The sequence below is a fragment of the Amblyomma americanum genome, chromosome 11 (genome assembly GCF_052857255.1).
Source record: "Amblyomma americanum isolate KBUSLIRL-KWMA chromosome 11, ASM5285725v1, whole genome shotgun sequence".
In the NCBI taxonomy this organism is placed as follows: Eukaryota; Metazoa; Arthropoda; class Arachnida; order Ixodida; family Ixodidae; genus Amblyomma; species Amblyomma americanum.
The window spans coordinates 21,557,466-21,581,982 of NC_135507.1; the positions used below are offsets into that span (position 1 = coordinate 21,557,466).

Sequence of the window (24,517 nt, forward strand, 5' to 3'; positions counted from 1 at the left end):
AGAGGGTGCTTCCTGTCTTGCTGCTGTCGCAATGAATGGAATGTCACAGAGCACGTCAAAATGCGCAGTTAAGCTCCTTGTTTTCAATGCTCCCTGTCACCCTGTTATGTGTATGATGTTAAAGGGTTATGCGTTCCAGCGAGCTTCGCTTTTCTTATCACTAAGGGGCAGCCATTTCGGGCAAACAGGAAAAGTAAATGGTGGGAGAACATAAAAACGCAGCCGCCGCGGTCGGGTTCGAACCCGGGAACTCCGGATCGCTCGGCTACTGATCCGGAGTTCCCGGGTTCGAACCCGACCGCGGCGGTTGCGTTTTTATGGAGGAAAAACGCTAAGGCGCCCGTGTGCTGTGCGATGTCAGTGCACGTTAAAGATCCCCAGGTGGTCGAAATTATTCCGGAGCCCTCCACTACGGCACCTCCTTCTTCCCTTCTTCTTTCACTCCCTCCCTTGTCCCTTCCCTTACGGCGCGGTTCAGGTGTCCAACGATATATGAGACAGATACTGCGCCATTTCCTTTCCCCCAAAACCAATTATATATATATATATATATATATATATATATATATATATATATATATATATATATATATATATATATATATATATATATATATATATATATATATAGAACAAGAACTAAAGAGGAAGAAAGAGTAAAAACAAGGGTTTTTATTTCAAGTAAACTCTAAACATGAATACCCTGTACGGGAGTAAAAACCGCTTGAACTGTCTTCTACCGCACTCCCTTTTAGGGTTAGAGTATGCTACCCAAGTTCCGGAGTACACTTTAATCACTAAGCATACGGATTGCTTATTCTTTCTTGGCAACGGAGGTATATTCCCCCAGCAAAGCACAGTAACTTGATGCAGTTAGCAATAGGAGGAGACTTTTCAACGTGGTACCGGGGGTCTTGAGGTTAGCAAATAGAGGAGACTGAAACCTCAGTTAAAATCTTCAGAACCACTAGAACTTCGCATGTATTGAAGAGGGAATTTGTTTCCGCTGCCAACCTTAAGCGTTCCGTATTTTTAGTGAGAGAAATCTACTCCAGGACTTAGGCAGCGTACCCTGCCCCTTAAAGAAAGTGAGCTAAAGACAGCTTACGCGCATAGAGTGTATGAAAGCGCATTTCAGGGACAGTGCTGAATTCATGCTCAGTCTGACGGGTGCTGTTCCCCCAATAGTCTTAGACAAATTTCACGCAGTCGAGTAGTGTTTGGAAACCATAATTAGCTAGTTCTTACCCAGGTGCCCAGGTAATAAGAGTCCCATAACCGATACACTCGTCGTTGTTAAATGCGAGATGATGCGGTAACCGCGGCTGCGTTACGCGCGCGCTTGCCGGACCCCCGCGCTCCCGGGCTCCCTCCCACCTGAACCGCGTGTTTTTGTTTGGGGACGCATCGTGCGCGGCGGAGGCGGCAACGGAGGCGCAGGAACTGGTTCCGCCGCGGGCGTGCATCCGCCCCACGTCGATTGGGGGGGAGCTGGCTCTCTGGAATGCGCTCTCCTAAAAGAAGGGCCCCCCTCCTTTGCCTCTTCTACTAGCACGCCTGCACCGCCAAAGGGGGGAGGGGGGGGGGGGGCAGGCAAGGAGCATGCTCCACCTCCTCCAAGCCCATCTGTTGCTCTTATTTTCGCTGTGCTTTTAGTTCCTGTTTTTTTTTTGTGTTTTTTCGATTACATTTTTTTTTTATTCGGGTGGCATGCGCGCCCGCCCGCAGCCGGGTAGTATAGTGGTGCATTCGCGGGGGGCTGGGTTCAGTGAAGCCGGCCACAAACTGTGGGAATCGCAGCGCGACCGACGGCCCGGCTGCACCTCTGGGGAGAGCGAGCGATACACAAACATGCCTGCGAGGAGATTTAGGACTTGAAAACAGCCAAGGTGTAGTCGTGAGTTCAGAAAGCAGATATTACGTGAAAAGAGATCACAGGACAGGTGTGTGCGTGCGGGCGGGGGAGGGGAGAAGAGAGTAGTTATAGCCGAAGGCAGAAGGAAACTGCCAGAGCGGCTTCTGGAAAATTTCTATCGATAGCCAAAGGCAGAAGGAAACTGCCAGAGCGGCTTGTGGAAAATTTCTATCGATAGCCAAAGGCAGAAGGAAACTGCCAGAGCGGCTTCTGGAAAATTTCTATCTATAGCCAAAGGCAGAAGGAAACTGCCAGAGCGGCTTCTGGAAAATTTCTATCGATAGCCAAAGGCAGAAGGAAACTGCCAGAGCGGCTTCTGGAAAATTTCTATCGATAGCCAAAGGCAGAAGGAAACTGCCAGAGCGGCTTCTGGAAAATTTCTATCGATAGCCAAAGGCAGAAGGAAACTGCCAGAGCGGCTTGTGGAAAATTTCTATCGATAGCCAAAGGCAGAAGGAAACTGCCAGAGCGGCTTCTTGAAAATTTCTATCGATAGCCAAAGTCAGAAGGAAACTGCCAGAGCGGCTTCTGGAAAATTTCTATCGATAGCCAAAGGCAGAAGGAAACTGCCAGAGCGGCTTCTGGAAAATTTCTATCGATAGCCAAAGGCAGAAGGAAACTGCCAGAGCGGCTTCTGGAAAATTTCTATCGATACCCAAAGGCAGAAGGAAAATGCCAGAGCGGCTTCTGGAAAATTTCTATCGATAGCCAAAGGCAGAAGGAAACTGCCAGAGCGGCTTCTGGAAAATTTCTATCGATAGCCAAAGGCAGAAGGAAACTGCCAGAGCGGCTTCTGGAAAATTTCTATCGATAGCCAAAGGCAGAAGGAAACTGCCAGAGGGGCTTCTGGAAAATTTCTATCGACAGCCAAAGGCAGAAGGAAACTGCCAGAGCGGCTTCTTGAAAATTTCTATTGATAGCCAAAGTCAGAAGGAAACTGCCAGAGCGGCTTCTGGAAAATTTCTATCGATAGCCAAAGGCAGAAGAAAACTGCCAGAGCGGCTTCTGGAAAATTTCTATCGATAGCCAAAGGCAGAAGGAAACTACCAGAGCGGCTTCTGGAAAATTTCTATCGATAGCCAAAGGCAGAAGGAAACTGCCAGAGCGGCTTCTGGAAAATTTCTATCGATAGCCAAAGGCAGAAGGAAACTGCCAGAGCGGCTTCTGGAAAATTTCTATCGATAGCCAAAGGCAGAAGGAAACTACCAGAGCGGCTTCTGGAAAATTTCTATCGATAGCCAAAGTCAGAAGGAAACTGCCAGAGCGGCTTCTGGAAAATTTCTATCGATAGCCAAAGGCAGAAGGAAAATGCCAGAGCGGCTTCTGGAAAATTTCTATCGATAGCCAAAGGCAGAAGGAAACTGCCAGAGCGGCTTCTGGAAAATTTCTATCGATAGCCAAAGGCAGAAGGAAACTGCCAGAGCGGCTTCTGGAAAATTTGTACCTAAAGCGTAGTTGTCTCAAAAAAGTTAACACGTCACACGCGCGATTTTGCGGACGTGAGGAGTAGGAACCTTCAGCTCACCAGAATTCTGACAAGGTTTATCTTCCCAGACACTTTTTTTTTCTTGTCAGGACTGTTTAGGATAAAAGAATGGTTTTCCATCGGCCCTAAAACTTGCCAAGAACGAAGTGCTGGAGCGAGAGTTATTGAACACATATCCACTGCTCGCTAGGCTGTAGCTTGGGAGGCAGATTGTCACGAAACTTGAAAGTGAAGCATCCAACAGCTCCATTGGTCGACGACACTGCGGTGCCTACATGCAACGTCACCTATCACTGCAGTGAGCTCCGATCTTACGCCGGGAAGATTCTGCAATTATAGCCACAACAAATGGGAACGGTTATTATTCTGGACATGCCACTTCCCACCTTGCAAACAGTTACACGCTTTCTATGTCCTCGCGTATTGACACTAACTCGAAAAAATATACGAAGAGCCGTAGACGCCTGAGGCGTACCTCAAGGGTTCGCTCGACGTCTTCCGTGGACATGAAAGCGGCGTTTGGCACTGTGCAGCGTCTTGCAAATTGAATGCTCAGCAAACTAGTGCCTATACTGTGTTGCGTACACACCTTATTATCACCGTGTCCCAGATTTGTCTTTCGAGCTCTTGCAACTTTACGCGGCATTGCAGTTTCTATTCGGGTGAGTTGATTAGAAGATGTAGACGGTGACCATGCTCGGACAGCCCTTAATTGTCCAAAGATCCACAAAAAGGACACGAAACCTTTCTTTTAGGTTGTATGAATGACAAGAAATCACAATCACATAAGTTACGCTGCATTCCTTAGTTGCGACGAAAACGACCATCGCAAGGGTTTTTAAGAGTGAATAGTTGAATGGCGTTTTTCGAGGTGCTTAACCTATATCATACCTAAATGTCGAGGTATTTTTAAGGGTTATGGTTTATGGTTTGTGGGGGTTTAACGTCCCAAAGCGACGACTCTGGCTATGAGAGACGCCGTAGTGAAGGGCCCCGGAAATTTCGACCACCTGGGGTTCTTTAACGTGCACTGACATCGCACAGTACACGGGCCTCTAGAGTTTCGCCTCCACCGAAATTCGACCGCCGCGGCCCGGATCGAACCCGCGTCTTTCGGGTCAGCAGCCGAGCGCCGTAACCACACAGGCACCGCGGCGGCAGGTATTTTTAAAGTTTTAAATATGCATTACATAAAATATTTGTGCACTTCAGAGTTTAGAATCATACTTTTACTAATGGAAACATTTTTCTCAACTCCCGATTATTAGCCGCCCTAAGATGTACGACGCTGACACAAATGCACTAACTATTACGTGCGGTAAAGCTCGAAACATTGGACATCGGCTCTAATGCGGCGTTTATAATCACGTGTAGTGGCCTTCTCATGGCAATGCGCGGATCTTGTTTGCTTTCCACGCGGACTGACATTGTAATCCATGCGGTCGAATCTGCTCACTTCTTCCAGAGAAGTCTGGCGGCTCTTTCTGAACGAGCACTGCATAACGCTTGCACAGGAAAAGTTTAGAGCCTTTTTAAAACATACGCTAGCGGGCGTAAGCTCTTTATACAATAAACATTTAGAGTTATTGCGCGAAAAAGCGATTTATAGTTCATTTCGCATACTAGGCGAATATAGGCTATGGATATGAGCTGTGAAAACCGTAGAGCCATTATAAAGGAGAAAACAGGTTTACAGCATTGCGCCCATAAAACATATAAGGCAACTGTCCAGAAATGAATACTCAAAAAATCGTTAAGTACAACTGCCCACGGAAGTTTTCGCAACGCTAAAATCGCGAAAAAGCTGAATTTCTTTGCCACGTAGAGGCACAACCAGGCATTCAGAAGTGCATTGTTCAGGTGGCGTAGGAAAGTACGGAGCACGTTCATAAGCTCGTGACTGAATGCTTACACTGGCTAGAAATTAAACTTCCTTGTAATTTTCGTGTTCCGAAAAATTTTCTGGGCGCATCTGTACCATTCAAAATTATTTCAGTCCGGCCGGATGCGAGCACGCATATAATTGTGTTTAAATGTACTAGTGGAGCTGAAGCAATTTTTTTTTCAATAACAGACAAGTGGCTGTCGTGCTATTCCGTTCCAAACAGTACGAAATAAGTAATATGGTAATGAAGAGAGAGTTTTAGCACAGCCTCACCATACGCCGTTGTCGTTACCGCTATACTCACGTAATACTCCTTCAATGGGGTATTTGAGGTAGTAATAAATAAATATACGGTATATGCGTTGGTCGGGCACATATAGAATACGCATGCGCAGTTCCTCGCACGCTCAGTAAAGGTAGTAGCCGTGTAGTGGTGGCAAGCTGACAAGTTCTCCCATCTGCGCATCCCCGACAGCAGCGCGGTAACGGCAACGCGAAGCTGTCGCCCACGGCTGCGCGCGCTGACGGCAAAAAAATGCCGCGCAGCCGCGAGTCTGGGAGGAAACAAGGCATTCGCGGAAGCGGCGCTGAAAACAAAGCTCCGAACAAAAGGCTGCCTCTGCTCATTGTGCGTCGCTTCAGCGACAGCCCGGGCCCTCTCCCATCGCCACGTGATGCACACGCGCCGTGCTCGGTTCACAAAAACAAAGTTTTAGAACATTTAAACCAACGCCGCGTCGTGGAACCTGCCACTGGCCTCATCACCCACCACTTTACTACCATCATGGTTGTAGTCATAAAAGCTTATATCCCATCGAAGTCACTCCCTTTTATGAAACAGTGTATGGTAGATGACAGCTTACTCCGTTTCTACACCCATATAGGCGTATTCGTGTTTGGAGTGCAGCACACAGGCACAGACGTCCAAACACCTGTCTAGAACATTCGAAGGACGAATTGACGTTGTTTTCAAGTGGCCAATAGATGAAAGCAACGCCTTATTAAGTGTGCACGTTCGCATGGATTGTGGTTTACTTGCCATATCTCAAAAAGATCGAGCCCGCGGTAGGCAGGGACGAATATGCCACAAACGCGGAACATAGTGGGCCGCTCCAGCCCTCTATATATAGACAAGTGTGCGGACGTCCGCACGAAGATAACCCTGCTCAGACACAGGCTGGCTAGCGGACTGTCTAAGGCGCAAACAGGGCCGACAGTAGCGCGCGAAAAATTTCTGATGAGTTTCTATTGAGTTCATGTTGACTTCTAATAGAGGTATACTGAGAGTCTGTTGAGTTTCGATAAGAGTTTTTCACAGGGTTTTTGGCGTCGAAATCGGCGTCGCGCCAAGCAGTGCTGTAACTTGGGGCTCCTGTGTTCGCCCTTGCTGACAAATAACGTTGCCCAGAGGGTGGACACGGGCCAAGAAGAGGAGGCGTGCACCTGGTCACCACACCCGTGGTCACGTCCAGGTGCGTCTCGGAGCGGGTGTAAAAAGCGCCGCAGCCGCCCGGAAGCCAAACGCAAAGAGGCGTCCCGGTTTTTGAACAACCAGACTTTCGTAACTGATACGCTCGAACAACTGTCGTGCTCAACGCCGCGACTCCCTGCAGATTCCATCACAAGCTGCGCGGTTTCGAGCGAGACAGTATATATAGAGGAAAAACGGCTAACACTTACGCCCCCGGCCACGTGTATCGCCCTTACGTCGGTGGCGCGCCGGCAAAGTTACTACAACCGGATGGCGGAAGTGGACCAGCGTGCCGGCATGCCACCGAGGGGCTAAGCCCGAAAGCGGTGCCGGAAATACCAAGGAACGTGCCATGGAGGGCCCCCTCTGTGTTTCTCATGTTTTATTTTTATTCCCTGCTCGTGTTTAAACGCTCCGGCAGTTCTTCCGGCCTCATTACGACTGGTCACTTGGCTGTTGCCGTTCTCGCGCCTGCAAGGAGCTTTTTGCTATACAGGGGGTGTGGTGGTGGACACCCTCTGCCCGTGGCCCACCCTCAGGGAAGGGCGGATGCCGGCCGCGTGCACGAACGAAATAAGGTTTTCTTGTGACAAAAATAAATAAATAAACGCAGCCTCGACAGATTTTTGCCTTCATGAGATGTAGATAAATGAAAGCGTTACATAACTCCTGCCTCGACAGCTGGCTTTTCTAAACCTACACTGATCACAGAACACATAACATAAATTCGTAATATTCATCACGTAAACCAAACTCATATAAATTGTGATCATTGCCATCAAATTTAATTGAAATCGTCCTAAAATTGCCGCCTAGTACCCACAGGTCATACAATGGGTAGAAGCTATCCCCTGGCCTGGTGCTCGGCTTCTTTAAGGTGAAATGCTTGGGAAATGGGACTTTGACCCCACCTTGAGCAAATTAAATTTAAAAACCTTGTGCCATGGCGCTCTTTTGCCAGAGATGCCCTTGCGCCATAAAAAAATTCACTTTCACTTGAACTAACACTCACAAGTTTCATCATATCAATCACGCCATATTCATCGCACAAATCACATATAACCTTGCTCTTATTGACTTGCTCTCGCATAGCATGATGACCACCTTTTTATTTCTGATTATATTCCTAGCTTGCTAGCGTACCGTGTCAAAAAGGGCATTCTGGGAGCAGCGAGGATGTGGCCTCGCCTCAGTAAACAATTGGGATAGAACAGAATTAAAATAGAATATAGTTATTTTATACAGCTACAGCAAGTGAACACGGGAATTTCGTCTTCTGCTACGAATCGCTCACGCTACCGGCACGACGGCGACGGCGTAATCTCCTTTGGAACTTTACTTATATACAGCTCTCGCTGTGAAAAAAACAAAACGATGGCGCCATGGCAACACACGAAAGCCCGAACTTCATGAAGGCACTCGTAATCTGGCATGACCAATAGAAAGCTTGGGGTGCTGCATGCAGGGAGAGGTTGATTAGGGCTCCGATACGAGAGCCGTCAGGGCTTGACGGAACGAATTAGCCTGTAAGTGAGTAGATACGGAGTAAGCCGGCTTATAACGTACTCCTGATTTGGGGCAGGTCATGCTGCTCAAGCCGTAGGGTAGATTTACATCACTAAGAATATGGAATACTTACGGTTGGCAACGGGAACAAAACCCCTCTTCAAAACATGCGACGCTCTTGCAGTTGAGAAGATTTTAACCGAGGTTTCAATCATCTCTATTAGCAAACTTTGAGACCTCCGGTGGTGCGTTTAAGTCTGTTTTAATTTGTAAACTGCTTTCAATTACTATGCTTTGCAGTGGGACTATGCCTCCGTTGCCAAGAGAAAGCATTCCGTATATTTAGTGATCGCAATTTACACCGGAACTTAGGCAGCATACCCTGCCTCTAAACGGGAGTGCGTTAGAGGACTGGTTACTGGCTTTTTACTCTTATATAGGATAAATCATGTTTGCAGTGCAATGGCAGTAAACCTCTCGCAGTAATCAGTAAGTTTTGCTTCACCGCCAGCGCAATAGCCACACAACGGTGAAGCAGACCGTTCTCGACGTAGACATGCACCTGCTAGAGAATTGCAGTATATACGTGAGAGATCCCAACAATGTTTCGCGGGCAGCTGTTACACAGCAGCACCCAAACTGGTCGCTTAGTCTTTAATTTTGTGTGTGTGTGTGGGGGGGGGGGGGGGAGGCAACTGTCCGTGATGTCACCCGGGACGAAGCACAACAGTACAGTTTAAGCAGTGACGCACAGCTTAATATTTATGCACGGGGTGCATTATATTGTAGCGGCATGTGTGCAACACATAGGCAGCGAGAAACGCCGTAGTGGAGAGGTGCTGATAGTTTAGACCACCCAAGGTTATTTACCGAGCGCTGACATCGCACAGAAAACGAGTGCCTTTTGCGTTTCGCGTGAATCGAAACGCTGCCGTCAGTGCCTGGACTCGGCCCCATGCACGGCGTTTCGTTAACAGTCGTGTCTTTGACAACCACCTTTTACACTGCACTCCATAACAAAGAGACAGCCAACTACGGAGAGGATAACTAAACTATTTAACAGCTACTTAAGGCGCTGCAACTGGAGTTATCTCGCTTCCATGGCGACTTTCTTTTTTCATCCAGTCCTTAAAGAACAGCTATGGTTTCCAAAAACAGTGAGCCGCGGGATATATGGTGCCAGCCTTCTTCAAGTGTTCTTTAAGCGTGTCCCGAGCAACATTTTTGTCCGGTCACTTCGACTTCAAAATACAATCGACGCGGCTAGGGTATACTAACACTAGACGTATAAGTTTCAGGAGCGTAACTCATTGTCGACCAACAGCACCACTGTAGCAGCTTTCCAAACGTTCGTGACAATCGCAGATTTCTCCTTGCACGTCAACTCGAACATGATCCTTTCAAACGAAACCTTCCAGCAAGAAACGCAGAAACGCTGTCGTCAGTATACAATGGGGCGCGCCACAACGCTACGCGAAATGCCAGTGACGCGAGCCAATTACACGGCCGAGTAACGCTTCCCGACTTCCTGCCTCCCACTGCTCGCTGCAGACGACGGGCCAGCTGGTGCGGAGGGACGTTTCAGCTACTTCGCTGCTCTCCGTCGCTGCTGCTGCCGCTGCTTCTCCAGCCCTGTAACTCTCGTATACAACAATGGCCCCTGCCACTGCGTGGACCCCCCTGTCTCCAGCTGGCGGTGCGTTCCTCTGGCTATCCTTCATGGTCTCATTACCCCCTTCTCTTTTGCTCACTCGCGCGCGGTTTCGCTTCTTCTTCACGGCACTGTCTCCTCCTCTTCCTCAGCGTCGCACTACACATGCTCTGTTCGGCTCATTTCCTCGCTGATTGCCCCTTTGTCGGCGATCATTAGCCGCTTTACGCGACCGCGTATGTCTCGCGGAGTTCGTCGCCATTATTCCTCTCTTCCGCGTGATCTGCGCCTGCGCATTTCGATGTAGCGTTGTCCCTTGGTAAGAGCACTCCCCCTACCCCCCCCCCCCCCCCCCTTGAAAAACTACGTTGGAGATTAATATGTCACGCGAAATCTCCAGGCAGTTGGCAGGTCGAGTGAAGCTGCGCTTCGGAGGATCCGGGTCGGGGTTTTGCCTCTCCTCCGGCCGTCACTCGAAAGTTGTGGCCTCACTTCCAAGGCTTGTTTCCCCGGGCCGGGTGTCCTGTGTTGCTAAGCCGAGAGGTCGAAGTCGACATCCACCACCTGTGGTGAGTTTGACCGGCGTTAAAACCGACGAGAATCAAGCAGAGGCGGACTTAAGGGAGGGAAGGGGGTTGGAGGGTGAGGCCACTCCTCCCGAAAAATTCAAAGAAAGTGCTGTTATTCAAACGGGACCGCCCCCTCCAAGAGTGACCCGGAAATCCGTCCCTGGAATAAGGCACCTGGCTGCAGCCGGCCTCTTCCCAAACAGCACCCTCTGCCGTCTGAAATAAGAGACCCGATCATTGGTCTATTCTAAGCTTCACTCGTTCCTCGACAGGAGCAGATGACCAGCGGGGGTTGCGCCGCGTTAGCAGAACAGCCGATCAGACGACGCTGAAACTGGCAAGCGGTCTGTGCGCATGCGCGTACTCTCGTCCGCTTCTTTACTGCGGTCCTGCATAAGACACTGAACCACTGTCTGGGCGACGCTGCCGTCTTATTCCTAAAAAAATTGGAAGGGTATTAACGTAGTTCAACCGAGTAGACGTGCGAAAGCATGTGTTCATTCTTCGCCTCTTCTTTCCGGCATCTGAATGTGCACGCAACCGCATTTCTCGCTCTTCATCTTCACACCCCCGCCGCGGTGGCTCAGTGGTTAGGGCGCTCGACTACTGATCCGGAGTTCCCGGGTTCGAACCCGACCGCGGCGGCTGCGTTTTTATGGTGGAAAAACGCTAAGGCGCCCGTGTGCTGTGCGATGTCAGTGCACGTTAAAGATCTCCAGGTGGTCGAAATTATTCCGGAGCCCTCCACTACGGCACCTCTCTCTTCCTTTCTTCTTTCACTCCCTCCTTTATCCCTTCCCTTACGGCGCGGTTCAGGTGTCCAACGATATATGAGACAGATACTGCGCCATTTCCTTTCCCGCCCAAAAAACTATTATTATTATTATTATTATTATTATTATTATTATTATTATTATTATTATTATTATTATTATTATTATTATTATTATTATTATTATTATTATTATTATTCACACCCCCTCTCCACTCGGCGGCAGCTGGCGCGACGCCCTCCTCCCATTGGCTGCAGCTGGCGCGATGCTCCTCCGAACTAACCCGAGCTACTCCGAGGCGGCACACAACATTCTTGGTTGCGTTTGACGCCGTTAAATAGTGGTTTCGCACTAAAATTGTAGCAGAGACATGCACATGTTCATCGACGCCTTCCGCGCGCACATCGGCGTGGTCTCACTCGAAGGCAGCGTCCAAGTGTCGACCTCGTCGCTGCTGGCGAGGCGCCCGTTCTCAGCTGCCCACCGCTGCGAAGGCCTCCGCGGCTAATGAGCCGACGGAAAGAAAACGAGAGAAAGGAATTCTGCCTCGCTTTGTGAAAATTCCCATTAGCCTCGCATGTCAGAAACCGCCGCGCCAGATAAGGAGTGTGTAAGCAGACACCGATCGTTTCTACCTGCGGCCGTTTTTAGGACTTGCATCACCTACTGGCGCCATTTATAAAGGCACTCTCGTCGGTCAGCGGTACAAAGTGTCCGCGGTCGGGCTCATTCCGGGAAGCCAATTGCATGCATCGCCCACGCCCTTGAAAGTCGGTTTCGAAAGCCGCAACTAGATGCATCGGGAGCTTAACGCCGTCCTTAGCATAAGATACACGGAAAAGAACTCCGTCCCATTATTGTTCTTAACGAAAAAATCGATTCTCGGTCTCTGTCTGGGTATGCTGACATTTGTCCGGAAGCAAAAGACGCATTTATGGGTGAGAAAATTGAAAAAAAAAATTCCTGCTACTCGGTTCAAACTCGTGACGTCTACACTGAAAACTAGATGCCCCGCCGCGGTGGCTCAGTGGTTAGGGCGCTCGACTACTGATCCGGAGTTCCCGGGTTCGAACCCGACCGCGGCGGCTGCGCTTTTATGGAGTAAAAACGCTAAGGCGCCCGTGTGCTGTGCGATGTCAGTGCACGTTAAAGATCCCCAGGTGGTCGAAATTATTCCGGAGCCCTCCACTACGGCACCTCTTTCTCCTTTTCTTCTTTCACTCCCTCCTTTATCCCTTCCCTTACGGCGCGGTTCAGGTGTCCAACGATATATGAGACAGATACTGCGCCATTTCCTTTCCCCCAAAAAACCAATTATTATTATTATTATTATTATTATTATTATTATTATTATTATTATTATCATCATCATCATCCTCCGGAGCCCTCCACTACGGCACCTCTTTCTTCCTTTCTTCTCTCAGTCCCTCCTTGTCCCCTTCCCTTACGGCGCGGTTCAGGTGTCCGCCGAGATGTGAGGCAGATACTGCGCCATTTCCTTTCCCCAACAACAAATTTACATTTACAAGGTTCGGGTCGAGTGTCCACCAGAAGTTAGACTATTACATTATGTATATTTGAAAAAGAGCGCTAATTCGGGCTGGTCGATTCATCATCAGTGAGAACGCGGGAGCAATGGTTCGAAAAACCGGACACAAGAAGAAACTAAAAACTGGCGGCGCTGTTTTCTGTCGCCTCCTCTGTTGTATCAATTCTTATAGAGCTGTTTCCCGCCGTTTTATTGTACCGTTCCTTTCTTCACGACCTCACATAACATACAAGCGAGTGCGATCACTAAGGTGCCCCCTCATCTTGCCCCCCCTGCGCCTGTTATCTCGGACCGTTCTTCAAACACGTTCGAGCTTTAAGCACACGTATTATTGACTCGTTACCCTCCCTTGCAGCGCACTCTCGCATACAGCGCCTCCTCTAAGATCACGCACTACTTATCCCTGGCCTTCGTCGCTCGCTCAGTCACGAAGGAGCCTCTTCCGGCTTGCAGCCGCTACGCCGACTCATGCAGAGACGAAGGCCAGCAGTAAATGTCCTGCGAAGGATGCACACCCAACACGAGAAGTAACACCGTCTGTTTGCTCATGCCGAGCTTTCCCAAAGCCCCGCCGCGGTGGCTCAGTGGTTAGGGCGCTCGACTACTGATCCGGAGTTCCCGGGTTCGAACCCGACCGCGGCGGCTGCGCTTTTATGGAGTAAAAACGCTAAGGCGCCCGTGTGCTGTGCGATGTCAGTGCACGTTAAAGATCCCCAGGTGGTCGAAATTATTCCGGAGCCCTCCACTACGGCACCTCTTTCTCCTTTTCTTCTTTCACTCCCTCCTTTATCCCTTCCCTTACGGCGCGGTTCAGGTGTCCAAAGATATATGAGACAGATACTGCGCTATTTCCTTTCCCCAAAAAACCAATTATTATTATTATTATTATTCCCAAAAATTCCACTAGCGCCATCTGTTGGCCGCCTGTAGCACACATCGAATAACTGAACGGGGCTGTTAAACTCGTAATTTTTAGAAAACTAGTCAGTTCCTAGAGATTCTGTGCGAACATTGTGATTATAATTGTCCACTCTTCCTCCTCACTACAAAATCTCACCCACAAATGCTTCCTATGATCATGGCTACTATTTCCGACGGCCACAGAAAACCAATGGAATGGACCAAACATTCAAATTTGCCGCGATTATTTCGAGCATACAGCGCCACACGGCTCCTTGCGGCAACCATGCAAACTAGAAGCGTTCGCCCAAATGCCCTAGGCTTGCAAGGATTTGGCGAGCCGCACATGGGGTCCCTGCATGATGGGTGCATTTTGCCTCGGAAGTACAGGCCAGATAAATGGGCGTTTATCGGCTTTATTATTTCAAGACAGCGTCTATACCTGTGACGCGCGGGGTTTCGAGCTCTCCTCGAAGTTACTGTTCTTGGCGCCATTGCAAACAAAAAACGATTCATCTTTAACGCACATAATGCAGCTGACGTGCCTGAGACCGAATTCGCAGTGACAGGTTTCAAAACTTTCACCTTTCGGTCTAAGACCCTTTTCCCGGCATTTCACCCCTGCAAAGCCCAGCACCAGACGGGGAAAAATCTTGCAGCCATTAAAGTATCGGTGGGCACCCGGCAGCACTGGGGATCAAACCCAGTACCACCCGAATTCAAGGCGGCTGCCCTACCAGACCAGAGGACCACCGCTTTGGTTATGAATAAAAAAAAACAGCCACAAGTGGGCTTTACCGCAGGAGGTGGATTAAGTTGTCTGATGGCGGAATGAATCACTGACTCATCAATAATAATAATTGTTTTGGGGGAAATGAAATGGCGCAGTATCTGTCCCATATATCGGCGGACACCTGAACCGCGCCGTAAGGGAAGGGATAAAGGAGGGAGTTAAAGAAGAAAGGAAGAAAGAGGTGCCGTAGTGGAGGGCTCCGGGATAATTTCGACCACCTGGGGATCTTTAACGTGCACTGACATCGCACAGCACACGGGCGCCTTAGCGTTTTTCCTCCATAAAAACGCAGCCGCCGCGGTCGGGTTCGAACCCTCCAGCAGAGACGAAAACACAATCGCTCACTAAAAGCGGCGTTGTCGCATTGCGTTCTTCACCGTTCCACTCTCTAAATCACCGTTTCGAAATGAAGCAAGATTTTTTGCTGAAGTTGCACGCGAGCAAACAGAGGTGCGTACGCAACCTAACAGGGCGAACAAATCTAAGTTAATTTCAGAACGCTGCAGTGAGCTCGAAGTGCCAGCCTGTGAGATGATTTGAGAAACTGTGCAATCGATCTCAACGGCGCCAATATCGTGTGTGTGCACAGATAAATGGGTTCGTTTGCACGATGCTTCCTCGATGATTTCGATATAGTGTCTTGTGATAGAGCATAATCAAGATCATGGACGCAGCAATTATAACATGAGCCCTTGCCCTCCGGTGTTATGACCATTCAGTTGGCCGCATCTGGCCTGCGTTCCCCATTACGAAGAATGCTTCCAGTTCTGTCCACACAAACGAAAGGATCTCACTAGGTCACGACAAGCTGCGATAACAAACATGGTTAGACAAGAGCGGCCTGCACTATTCTCAACGGCGGGTGCTCCGCAACGCACGCCTATTGTCTCGATTGTCTCCTTCTGAGTCCAGAAGACTTTTGGAGCCCGTCTGGACGACGGGCCGTTCTCGGGGACGAGACGATACTTTGACAGCGACTTCACCGTTCGATAGCGCATATAGCAAGCCAATTTTAACAACGTGCATCATTTACAGAGCTGCCGATTCGTCTAACCACAGGTTACACAAACACTATCTCCCACTTCACCCCACAACCACACAGTTGAAAAGGGTCTTCTCCTCCAGGTCCTGCACACCAACCCTTGCGGTCATTCCTGACTCAGCACATATCTACGATGTACTGCACCAAGAGGAAGAGGCTACATAGCGCCGGTATTAGTGTTTCAGTAAGATCTACTTGAAGTCAGCGGGCCTCAGGGCTGTTTATAGGCTCTGGTCTGCCTTTCTGTACACACCCTTTATCTGTGCTTGTGTCTCCTATGCCTTCTTGCTCCCTTTCCCCTGGGCGGGGTAGCCAGTCGGAGTGGCTAACCTGCCTGTTTTTCCTCTCTCCGACTCCCCTGCGCCCGCTATTGACCAGCGTGCTCAAGTGCGTTGCGAGCGCTTTATAAATACGCGCCTATGTACCTCTCTAAACCCCCACTGCTGTCATCTCTCTCTCTCCCCTGCTTTCTCCACCTCTGGACTGGCCCACGTATGGTTCGCGCGAGACGTTTCACTCCATTCACGCACCGATTGCCAGCGCCGCCGTCGAGGAGTCCCCCTGCAAGATAAAGGCCGCTCGTCCCGCCAGCGATGCCCACTTCCGAGGGCCGGACAAGGCGAGCCGCCAGTTGCACCGGCGCACCACCGGGCATCCAAGCGAAGCGTCAAAATGCACCGGGCGCATCTCCGTGCCTCCTCCTCACCCTCCTCCTCCGCCCGCCGAACACCACGCGGGCTGCGCAGAGAAGACCTCCTATGCAACCAAGAACGCGAGCAAAAAAACCTGGACGGGAACGGGGCGAGGGGAGGGAACGAGCGATAAAGAAAGAGAGCGAGCGAAAGGAAAGGAGAGACTAGTGGGAAGGACGAAAGGAGGAGGGAAAGGAAATAGAGAGAGAGGAGGACGAAAGCCCAGTTGTGTGGCAAGCGAGCCGCGCGGCCGCTGTAGCCTCAGTCATCGCGCAGGTTCAGTCGCCGCGGACGCCCTCACGCGCCGGCGATACTCCGGCCGCCGACCGGCGAAGCAGGTCTGCCGAGACCGCAGAAAGGTCCTGGTACCGGGGTGTGGATTGTAGCGGCCGGGCTTTAGACTCAAGATAACAGACCTATCCCGCGACACCACCGACACTTCATCAAGCCTCCTCCTGGTCTTCTGGCTGTCAGGCTGCGGTTGTGCTCTTGGATTTCGCTAGTGCTCGGCGTGTGTGTGTTTTAAACCCCCCTGTGCGCGGTGACATTGGCGAGGATTTGGGCACTATTCTCCTCCAGCCCCTGGATTGCATCCCGGCCACTGCTTCGCCGTTCGACCGTCCCCGGTGTGTTTTCGGTTAGCGTCCTCGACCGAGCTACCGAGCCTTTCTTTGCCTCACCCCTGGTTACGCCACAAGGTCAGTGCATTGCACTCGGATCTTTTGACGGTGCGGTGTGAAAGGATGGTGGTGACGGTGCGGCTTGAAAGTGAGCGTGTGGTAGACGAATGTGGGTGGATATGATGTAGCGGCGTTGCAGGACGTAGGCACGCCATAGGCTACGGAGCTATAATAGTACTCGAACACTGCAGGCTTGGGACGCGAGTACTTTTTGTGTTGTAGGGTTCACGGTGCGGGTCGCTGAGTGTCATGCACCTGGAGAGTTCGGCGCGCCTGTGTGGAAACTCTTTGAACCGGAAGTTTGCTTGTTCTTTGCACGCTACGTTAGGCTGGTTTGCTCTGCCGCATATCACACTCGCTACGACTGTTGTTTCCCCGTCGGAAATGAAAACGAACATCGGCATGGAAAAACACGGCGCCACTTGTTTGACGCCTGAAACCATCTGGCACCACGGTGGTCCTGTTTAGGTTCGAGTGTTCCGACTCACGTCAGTTATAGCGGGCGCATTCGGAGTTGTATAGTTAAAGGCGGCGAGAAAACTGCGTCCACTTTGACCGGTGTCTCTTTGCTCCGTGGACGAAGCTCCCCATCTTCGATTTAATGCACACGTTATCGAAATCCGTGCTTCGGCGCCTGTTCAGATAAAGTCGAAAACTTCGAAACAAAGCGCGAACCTTTGAATACACTTGCTGTGCGGAAAAAAGTGCAGGACGCGAAGCATGTTAGCGGCAACGAGCTACCCATGAGCTTCGTGATGAACGGAGTTTTTCCACATGTAGACAGCTCGAAGCAACAACTGTCCTTGTCTTCACACGACGCGATTTCTTGATACAGCCGCAGGCTCGCTTCCTGCAACCGACGAGGTATAGCACACACTAGACAACACACTGCTACGAGCATCAGGGTCCCGGAGTTGGGTGATAACACCGAGATGATACAATGCAGACAGTCAGATGTGTCGTGGCAGCATTGCACTTCTTTTTATTTGCTTGCTCGAAGCCTTTGCTCCACTCCTCTTGGAGCGCCCTTTCACCATTAACCAAGGTTTGTGCTGACGTTTATGGCCTTTCAAAGCCTCGGCGCTCCACATTTTCCAGCCGGTCAAGGGGTTCAACGAAACAGAAACTATACAAATACAAAGTAGTTCTGTGTAGACTAATTAACCGTCCTTTGCTACATACAAAAGCCACACTGCAGCGAATAAAAACAGGTTACGAGTGGATACTTGTGAGTTAAAAACAGAATCGACGGGACCAGACCTAAAGAAAAAGGAGGAGAAGCAAGTTTATAGAGACAGCAGTTTGCGTTTTATCCTCACCTTGCGGGAGTAGTTATAGAAGGTCTGTCTCTGTTTATACCACCATGTCGCGTACGATGCAAAGAAAATACAATAAGGCGGAGTTTTACAACCGTAGAGCAGCCTCCTGAGGATCCTTCGGCGGGTGCCGGCAAGTTGAGGGGGAGGGGGTGGGGGTTGCGAACAGGCATTCCGATTATCTGGCAACCGTCGCCGCCGTGTGGCCGGCCTTCTAAGGTCGTACGTGCTTGGCATGGTAGCCTCGCGCGCGGGACTTGAGACAATCGCGGCCGACGATCTGCGACGTTGCCTGTTTAACTCGCTCCGACGCTTTTCCCAAATGGATTCGGGTTCGCCTCTCGTGGCGACGGCTACGTCTCGGTGAGCCGTGTGATGTTTGATCGCCGTTTCCTTGGTGTTTATATTTCTATTTTCGTTTAATTTATTTGTTTTCCTCGCTGTTACAAAGCGTGCATCGCAGTGGGGACGCGGAGACGGTCGTATACTGGAAGGGACGCTTATCGGCGTTGACCACGCAATCGCGGTCTGTCGAAGTTAACAAGTCTAATGCGGCTTATCTACGGGGCGTGGAAGCGGTGTGCCTCGCATTGATGAAAGCTGAGCTTGTTGAGCTACTTCTGCACCAACCTTCTCGGTTTCAACTTTTGGTTTTATTTATTTATTCTTTTCTTTCTGGGTGGCACAGGCCTTGTTTACAGCGTGCTGAGGTTGAAAGCTTCCATCGACCTATTCTATCCTGGGCGTCTTCCTGTATACGATCTCGGTTCACTGAAAATTAAATCGATTTTTTTTTTATCGCGACCTCTGCAAAGCGACCGCTTAGAACGCGAAGATCGCAAGGATATTTCCTCGCTCTGAATTGCAAGTGCACGGTAGATCGAGGAACCGGCTTTGTAGCTCGAGTAAATGTACTTTAAAGAACATTACGACTGTGGAAACTGCCACAGATATCATAAAATCTGTCTTGTTTGCAAATAGAACCTTGCGGTCTGCGTCATATGCTCCTATTTCTGAGTCAGCGGGCCGCGCGGGGTTGACGATATCGTGCGTTCATCCCTGTGCGAATTATTGTGATCACCTATGCGCGCATTCTACACGTGTCAAACGGGTGCAGAGCGCGCGGATAGCTTCGTACGTGCTTTGAAACACGGCGAATTCAGTTATCGGTTTATACGTCAAACCGCCTCTTGCGTTCTCATACTCGTTAAATGCGAAAACGTGCCACGTTAAGCGTCACGTGCTCCATGCTTCATTTAAGTGGCAATGTTGTGTACTCAATAGCCTGGTGCTTAGGTAAAGACGCTAGCGCGTACGCCTGCGCAGCCCCCGTTTATTTGTGATGTCATGTGACGTTAACCGACGGCCGAGTTAACAGCCCCAAATCTGTAAACTAGCCTACTTTAATTAACTATGCTTCACCTTGTTCTGTGACACGCCGGCCACATACAAATGAGGGCTTCGGGTAACGATAGCTTTCTGGGAGGTCCAATAACGAAACCTACACACCATTATCAGCAGAGGGAACGTGAGCCAGGTTTAAGCTCACTGCAGGAGAAATATGCATATCGCCACTGAACTCCACTCAGCCCTGCGCTGTGCCAGACGCCGTCGAAGCCTTATTCCAGCTAATTTCCTGCAGTTTCGTGAGAATTGAAGTTCGCCTTCCATCCAAGCCCAGTGTACACGTATGTATCATCGGGCCGAATTGAAACGCGAACGCGTGTAAGCCGTGTAAGCTCGTGTAAGCCGTATTTTGTAGCGATAGCTACATTACGGTAGCATTTCGAGCCTTCTGGGTGGCGGCGCCGCCACGCTGTCACGTGGTTGGTCACGTGGTGCGGAGCAGCTGCCGGCGCCGTGGCTGATCACGTGGTTCGTCACGTGGTTGGTCACGTGACCAAGTTCCACTCAGCCAGCTGTAGCTACCGCGTCACTCCAGGTTTAACCAGAGCGAAACCACCGCCAATTTTTCTTCTTGTGCAGCGAGGCATTCCTTTGTCAGGGGTTCGCGAATATAACTATAACTGGCTGGCGCCATTACATACAGATATGAATCACACATTTACTGTAGGTGAAAGTAGAAGGGCAGGATATCCTATTTAGTTCATGGGCGCTGTTCGCATTTCATTTGGGCCTGATAGTATACTTAACCTTGCCGGATCCAGCGTACATTGTAATATGCATTTTATTTTTACAGAATTCTAAACAAAGAAATACACCATTTCTGCCTTCTAAATGGTACTGTAAGTTATAGAGCACTCGATGCACTCCTAAGCATTCACTTCTTTTTCAGAAGTATGCAACAATAGGAGGCGCTCTAAGCAGCCTTCCATGTTGATTTATTTGTCTGTATCAGCCCCTTGCATCTCCCAGCTGTCAAATAGCACCCACGTTTCTCATACTTTTACATGAGATTGTTTCAAATTGTGACTTAAAAACGCATTTTGTCGCGCACGTATTTAATTCAAAATACTTCACAGACAGGCCCCGAGAGGCCCATAAGCAGATAGCATGTAGAAAACTCATAAAGGAATAAATCTTCGACCAGGGGCTGCGAAATTCGCTGTGTATGTCCGCGGCAACATCTCCAGACTTGAGAGACATACATTTCGATTCAACGTTGACACGCTGAACAAGTCAACGTTGACTCAACGTAGACACAACGTTGACTTGCTCTAGTCAGACGAGGGTATAGGAAGCGCGTGTAATGCCGCGCTTGCAGAACGCCGCTCGCGCCATCTATGAGCGAACCGGGGCGCAGACAGCGCGTCCTTCTTCCAAGACTTGGACAGGCTGCAGCAGCTGCTGTCCAGAGCCACGCGACAGGCGGGCGGGCGGGCGAATGCACCTCCTCCGCGTCCAGCAAACTGAGCGGGGGACAGGTGCTCGCTTTTGCAGCCGGCCAGCAGGACGCAACGCACACCTGGTGTGGAGCTCGCCGGCCTTGGCAACGGAACGCGCGCGCCACCCGAGCCGTGGAGTCCACTTGAATAATTTATTGCGCCGCCGCTCTATTCTGCTCTTCTTTCGCGCGTGGCCCGTTCTGGGAAAGGGAAAAGGGGGGGGGGGGCGTAAACAGTACCCTCGTCGGTCAACTGACGGCGATCCGTTCTGCGTTGCTGATTCACTTAAAAAGTGCGCGCTGCTTGAAGTGGAGTACTTATACTATATACGTGCAGTTGTCGGTGTGTTGGCCATGGCTGCCCTATCTACAGCCGAAAATAAATAAATAATCATCATCCTATGTGCCGCCGCGGTGGCTGAGTGGTTATGGAGCTCGGCTACCGGCCCGAAAAACTTGGGTTCGATCCCGGCCGCGGTGGTCGAATTTTGATGCAGGCGAAATTCTAGAGGCCCGTGTGCTGTGCGATGTCAGTGCACGTTAAAGAACCCCAGGTGGTCGAAATCTCCGGAGCCCTTCACTACGGCACCTCTCATAGCCTAAGTCGCTTTGGGACGCTAAACCCCCATAAACCATAAACCAAACCATCATCATATGTCCTTTAGCTGCAAGTATAAACGAAGCAGGGCACTCGCAAACACTCTGGTTTTGCACCCCCCGTACAGCAGGAATCGAAATCAGCTTGGAATGGGAATGGATCATCGCAGCTGATGGAAGTCAGTTGCCTTCGTGGTCTATACCTATACGGTATGCGAAGCCTGTGCGGACCATTTCAGGCTAACGTGCGCTCGAACGGAGAGTTGTTAACTCCACACAGCGCTAGCGTGATCACATAACGAGAATTCGGCGCATATCTTATTTGTAGTTTTGCCAACTTACTGTGATCCTATCGTGGGACACTTTGATGTCACGATGTGAAACGCTGAAGTGTTTTTTTATATTCAAATAAATGCGTTCCTAGGTACCGAAGATGCGACTATGTGCTGCCACGCAAGCCGTGGTGAGCCACGGATTATTATGTGCGTCGTGGTGCTTTTTTTAGTGGACCAAACTGTCGCAGTGAATTTCCTCACATGCGTGAGTGTATTATCTCTTCGTCCCTTCAATACGCGACCCATACTTCACCTCTCCACATAGCATAGATCCCGGGTTCGAACCCGACCGCGGCGGCTGCGTATTTATGGAGGCAAAACGCTAAGGCGCCCGTGTGCTGTGCGATGTCAGTGCACGTTAAAGATCCCCAGGTGGTCGAAATTATACCGGAGCCCTCCACTACGGGCACCTCGTTCTTCCTTTCTTCTTTCACTCCCTCCTTTACCCTTCCCTTACGGCGCGGTTCAGGTGTCCAACGATATATGGGACAGATACTGCGCCATTTCCTTTTCCCCAAAACCAATTATTATTATTATTATTATTATTATTATTATTATTATTATTATTATTATTATTATTATTATTATTATTATTATTATTATTATTATTATAGCATTACTCTATACTGCTCTGTAGACTTCGCTTACATATCGAACGTCGCGCGCTCTACCCAAACACTCAGTTATCCACATTGGTATGTCAATTTGGCGCGCCGAAACGACACATGGCGGTTATGAGGGACGCCGTAATGGATGACTCCGGATTAATTTATACCACCTGGGGTTCTTCACGGTGCGCTTACACCGTGCAGCTATATGGGTGTCCTTGCAATTCTGCCGCATCGAAATGCGGCCGGTATTCGATCCAGTGACCTTGGCATCGGCAGTTGAACGCCAAAGCCACTGCGCCATCGCGGCTGATACTGTATCGAAAGCTAAGGAATCGAACTCCCAGGTTCGCACCGGGCAGCTGAACGAACACAGATCCCCTGAGTCCACCGCACCGCGTTGTTATGTAACGGTTAAAAGCGGCCGCTTTTTTCATACACGTCTGTAGTTTCCCTACAGTAGTTCACGTTTCTTCACAACACACCTCTATGGCACCGCCGCGTTCTTGCTCGCAACGGTTACAAGGACGTCGCGTGTGCTGCCGCTTTCATTCTCTGCACACTCTCAGATGTGCCGGAGCTTGCACCAACACGCGCCATTTATCGAACAAATACCGTTTGGCAAATACACACCTACGCGCGCGCGATAGCGACGCCTTTTCTGGAGCGTGACTGACGGCAGGCAGGCCTAAGGGAACGCGCGCGGCTCCCGCGACGCCCATGAAACAACCCTGCATGCTGCGGTAGCAAGCTATACGGAGCAAATGCTATACGTACGCCGCCGCCCGACAAGTCCACGCGGTATTTAGGCACACTCGTTTCGCGGGGCTCTGTCACGCTTAAAAAAAAAAAAAAGTGAGTATGAAGGAAGAAGTGGATTCTTGTTTGATTGTCTAGCCTTTTTTCCCCGAATGCCTGGCGGTTTTTGCTCTGTCGGCTCTGTCGGCCGCTATCCTTGGCAAGTGTTTTGTCGACAGACAGGAGCCCTCGAACCGATCAAGCCGGTGGAGAAATGTCGATCGGAAGCTAAATAGCCGTATTGACAGACGCAGCGCCCGTGTACAACAGACTGGAGAGACGTGTAAGGTCGCTAAGGGGACGGCGAGATAGTCAGTGAGAAGGCGAAACAGCTGGCATAGTGAGTGAGTCAGTGAATGAGGCTGCGGTGCAGTTCTGTAGTGTCTGACTCCCGCAGCGAGCAACATTAAGCTGTCTGTGGGCCTTTGGCTGTGGAGACAGGGCATTTTATCTTTATATCTCTTTTGGCTGCCCACTCTATTTTATGTCTGATAAGGTGACACTGTAGTTAGATTACCTCGGTTTGTCGTTATGATACGGGCCACCTTTTTGTGCGTTCAGTTGGCCTCTTTCCTTTAAAGCATTCGGCACGTCACGTTGCCCGCTCGATTCGAGACCACATACGTTATTCTACCAACTAGCAGCAGTAGCACAGTCTAGGCTTATTTCATATATTCACTGCTTCGTTACTGACATAATTAATGAGTGAAAGATAAGGGATATTTACACGGACATTAGCGATAAGGCACCGCAATAGAATTGAACCTCGCTATAAAAAGGTTGAAGGGGCCCGGCGATTACTTTGTTTAGCCGTGGCTTCGTTATAGCCCGTGTTGACCGAACTTCCAAGCGGAATCCTCATTCCTTCGTTATATTCATTATTTCGCTATAAACCATTTCGTTATAACGAGGTTCGACTGTACATTCTTGGGAGCGCAGCACAGACGGACAAGGCCACGAGAAAGACGTCCTTTTATCTTCCTGCGCACGATGTTTGGCCTATATGTATGTACATGGATTCGTCGTCCTTGTCACGACCATAGGGGTTCGATCGAAGCAACGCGTGCACACTGTCCCGCGGACCTCGCACGTGACGAGCACGCGGT

The 24,517-nt window shown here is 50.0% G+C and overlaps 2 protein-coding genes across 5 annotated transcripts in view; one reads left to right on the plus strand and one right to left on the minus strand.

Moving 5' to 3' along the window:
• Nucleotides 1–24,517, minus strand: part of LOC144111279 (THAP domain-containing protein 11-like) — a 230,762-nt gene that overhangs the window by 96,250 nt on the left and 109,995 nt on the right. The gene's annotated exons all lie outside the window — the stretch shown is intronic.
• LOC144111269 (uncharacterized) overlaps nucleotides 16,456–24,517 on the plus strand; it is a 129,205-nt gene continuing 121,143 nt past the window's right edge. For all 4 annotated transcript variants that reach the window (XM_077644498.1, XM_077644502.1, XM_077644499.1 and 1 more), the window contains exon 1: nucleotides 16,456–16,930. The gene's annotated coding sequence lies outside the window, so the exon portion shown is untranslated. The remainder of the gene's footprint in view (nucleotides 16,931–24,517) is intronic.